General features: G+C 50.8%; 1 protein-coding gene across 2 annotated transcripts in view; it reads left to right on the top strand.

Annotated features, from left to right (window-relative positions):
• The window catches only part of Nr5a2 (nuclear receptor subfamily 5 group A member 2), a 129,839-nt gene that overhangs the window by 5,776 nt on the left and 120,433 nt on the right, over positions 1-3,630 (top strand). The window contains exon 1 of one of the 2 annotated variants that reach the window (XM_026779958.1): positions 1,740-2,128. The exons of the other annotated variant lie outside the window; for it this stretch is intronic. The gene's annotated coding sequence lies outside the window, so the exon portion shown is untranslated. Of the gene's footprint in view, positions 1-1,739; positions 2,129-3,630 lie in introns of those variants that run through there. 2 annotated transcript variants of the gene reach the window in all.

Raw genomic sequence — 3,630 nt, 5'->3', positions numbered from 1 at the left:
GCTTCACTACTAGTTCTTAAAAACCTTCCAGGTTTTCTAGACCAGAAACTCTGCAAAAGACATTACTGATTTTGCCTCAAGTCTTGTTCACTCTTTCTACTCTGGTTCTCTAGGTTTTGAGATAGGTTCTCAGTGGGTAATGAATTCTAGCCTCAAAAGCTACAAAATTCTTGTTCTTCAGCCTCCTAAATTTGGGATTACTGTCTGGCCACAGCTGGCCTCTACACCCTTTGTCTTTCTTTTGCGATTCTGAGGATGGCACATTGATAGGAAGGTGTTGTAACAACTAAGCTGCACGCCCAGGTCCATCCCATCATCTTTTGATCTCGCACACACACACAAAAAATACTTTCTGTGTAGAGGAGCATTAATAGCCTTTGGATTGTGTACCTTTAATTGAATTGTGTGCCTTTAAAATGTGTATTTATATGAGTGTTTTGCCTATATGTCTTCCTGTGTATGTGTACCGGATGCCAAACAACGGCATCTGACCCCCTGGGTCTGGAATTACAGATGGCTGTGAGATGCCATGTGGGTGCTCTGGAAAAAGTGTTCTTCACTGCTGGGTCACCTCCCCATTTCCGCACCCCCAACTGTGAAGCCTTTGTTAACCTCCCACCTCCAAAACTATCCCTCCCTAGTTGGGTGCCCCGTGCTCAAGGGATAAGTCTTGGATTTTTTTCACACTACCTTTTTTAGACAAAGGGTTTAAATTGCTCTTCTCTGTATTCCCTGTACACTATGCCAATGGCTGTCTTATCTGGAGTCAGGTAGCGTGTCTCTCTCTCTCTCTCTCTCTCTCTCTCTCTCTCTCTCTCTCTCTCTCTCTTCCTGCTGCCTCTCCGTCTCTCCCCCCCTCCCTCTCTCCTGTCTCTCTGGTGTTTTGAGCCAGGGATCCTCTGAATGGAGCCTGTCCTGGAACTGGCTCCATAGACCAGGCTGGCCTGGAAGGCAAAGAGATCCGCCTGTCTCTGGCCTCCTGAGTGCTGGGCTTAAAGGCGTGCGCCACCGCCCGGCCAGGTAGTCTCAAAGTAGGGTCTCATCTGAGAAAGCGGCAGGACTCCCCCAAGGATCCTTCTTGGCTCGGGATCTCTCTTTTCTAGTCGGATACAGATGAATTGGTATCTTAGCCTCGTGCTCCAAGAGACAGTTTCTAGTCTTCAAGGCAAGGAGGAGAGAAACGTCAGTTGCCTAGTTTATTTCACCACGGACCTCTTGGCCGGCTGGCGGACTGTCCTTGTCAGTTCCAAGTGTTGTTTGGTCTGGTCCACATAGCCCAGGTCTTTTTCTCAACCCAAAGCTTTGGAGACCAGAACTCCTTTGAAGATGCGAGGCGCGCTTGCCCCCCCCCCCCCGAGTTGAAGAAAGTTCCTAGTGACATTTTAAATATAAAGAGCCTTAAATTCCGAAAAGGGAGGTCAAAATCTCCAAAAACCCTTCCTTTCTTTCAGGGCGAGGATGGGAAGGCGTCGGGGTTGGAGGTAGGAAAGTAGGGATTACTCCGACATTTGTTTGGGTTTGCATTTTCCACGCGGTAAAGCCCGGGAGGGGGTATTTATTAGAACACTCTCGCAAGGGATTGTGAATCAGTGGATTTGCCCAAAATCTGACTGGTTACCTGCCCTCCCCTCCCCCAGGGAGGGGGCGGGATGTCCACCCCCGCAGCGGGCCTGAGTTGCTTATTTGGTACAGGCAACACAAAGGGAGTTTTAAAAACATTTTTCAAAGGGGGCGGGTGAAGGCGACTCAGTTCGAACTTGTGTTTTGTTTTGCAAAGTTTCGACGAACCGTAAGGTGCTCCACAGCCTTCAGCTGTGCTGAATCGCAGCTCAGTTCTTTTGAAAACAAAGCGCTCCGGGTGAGGGCGTGAGCCTGGGAGTTCAATCCCCCAGAGCCCGCAGGCAAAATGCAGTGTTTGCTCAACTGACTTTTGCTGCTTCTGGTGGGCTTTTCAAGTGGGAGGAATGGGAAAAATAAGGAAGTTCGAGCTTCGGGAGCTGATAAATTCGTTTCTCTTTTTCCTTGGACGGTCGCTGCCAGGTGAAGAAGACTTTTAAAAAACACAAAAGCCTGGGATTCTTCCCTCGCCTGAGAAGTAAATGATACGTAGATACGTAGCACAAGAAAGGTAACTTTCCTTGTTTCTTTTTAAAACACCAGAGGAAGAGAGAGAAAGAGGGAGAGAAAGTGGGAACTGGGGAGGAAGCCTTAGACTTTTGTTTACGGAGATAAAGTTTTGTAAGTTTGTTGCTAAATTAGGCGGGTCGCTCCAAGATTCGTCTTCCCAGGTGCCCGGGAAAGCGGTGTCTGCTACTCTGCTGCAGAGCTCAGGAAATTTGAATTGGTCCTGAAAATGTTGACTTTTTTTCTGTTGCAGCCTGGAGTTGGGTAGGCGCTCCGGGCGGACGGGCACTTAGGTCAGGTCAAGGGCAGGCTGTTCTCCGTGTGCGCTCACCGAGCGGCGCGACCTCGGGAAGGGAGAGGACCGGAGGAGAACCTGCGTCTCCATCCTCGTGGGTGGGGAGTGCGAGACCTCCTCATCTCCAGCCAGCTGGGTGAATGGGGCGAGCACGGCCCCAGAACGCCGAGGCTGGATAAAATATGCCAGGCCTGCGCTTCTCGAGCTCACCAAGGCTGCGGGAGCCTCCCCGAGCTATCATCCTTTGTAATTGCAACCGTCAATCAACACTAGAAGACAAAGTCAAAGCCGGGAAGGGCGAGCCCCGGAGACTACCCTTGCTGGAAAGGAGGAGGCGCGGGGGAGGGGTGAGGAGGGAGAAGTTTGCTAGAAGTTGACCCCGGAGTGCCAGAGAAATTCGGAACGCTCACGTTAGCTATGGGGAAGCTTGTCTTTAAGTATCTGCCACAAGAAGGCTAAGGTAAATTCCTACCTGGGCTTCCATAAAGAGGCTAAGTGGCATTTGATAAAAGATAGCTCCTGCGGAGGCCCAGGTTATGATGCATTCTGGGGACCGTGTTAACCTTGGCTAGCATCCCCATTTTGATCACAGAGGTCTTGATGTACTTTCTTTCAACCCATCTACCTTCTCTCCTCCAGCCATTTAGTCTCTTAAACTTCATTTGAAGCCGCAGGCATCTTGAACCATCCCAGGTAGTGGAAGGGGGACACCCTGAGCTCAGCTTCTTCGGGAACAGTCTTTGAGACCGCTGGACGCGGCCAAAGTCACAGAACAAGCTGGTCCCCTGCTTCAGCGGGGTCGCTACCACCTAACGGAATTGAAGGGTGAAGGACCCAGAGTGCGTTCGGGGTAGTGTTGACTGCATTGGGAGGTAGCACTCTGAGGGCTGGGAAGGAGCAGGGAAGCTTGATTCCCTCACCCCTCCTTCAGCGTGAGGCTCGGCCACTCCCCCCCATACTTGAGGAATGACTCCGGGGGAAAAACGTGAGCTTGCCTTTGAATTTCTGACAAAACCCAGCTCCTGTAGATTTCCCCACCTTGAAAACCGCCGCTGGCGCTGGTTTTAGACCCTGGACAGCTGAAATGAGGCTGATTCTAGGTAACTCATTCTACTCTGGAGGTGGTGGGTGTCAGAGTCCCCTGGTTTCTAGGAAAATTCTGTCGGGTGTGTGAGTTTGTGTGTGTGTGTGTGTGTGTGTGTGTGTGTGTG

Source organism: Microtus ochrogaster, chromosome 6, assembly GCF_000317375.1.
Source record: "Microtus ochrogaster isolate Prairie Vole_2 chromosome 6, MicOch1.0, whole genome shotgun sequence".
Taxonomy (NCBI): Eukaryota; Metazoa; Chordata; class Mammalia; order Rodentia; family Cricetidae; genus Microtus; species Microtus ochrogaster.
This window is presented reverse-complemented; position numbering and strand designations above follow the sequence as displayed.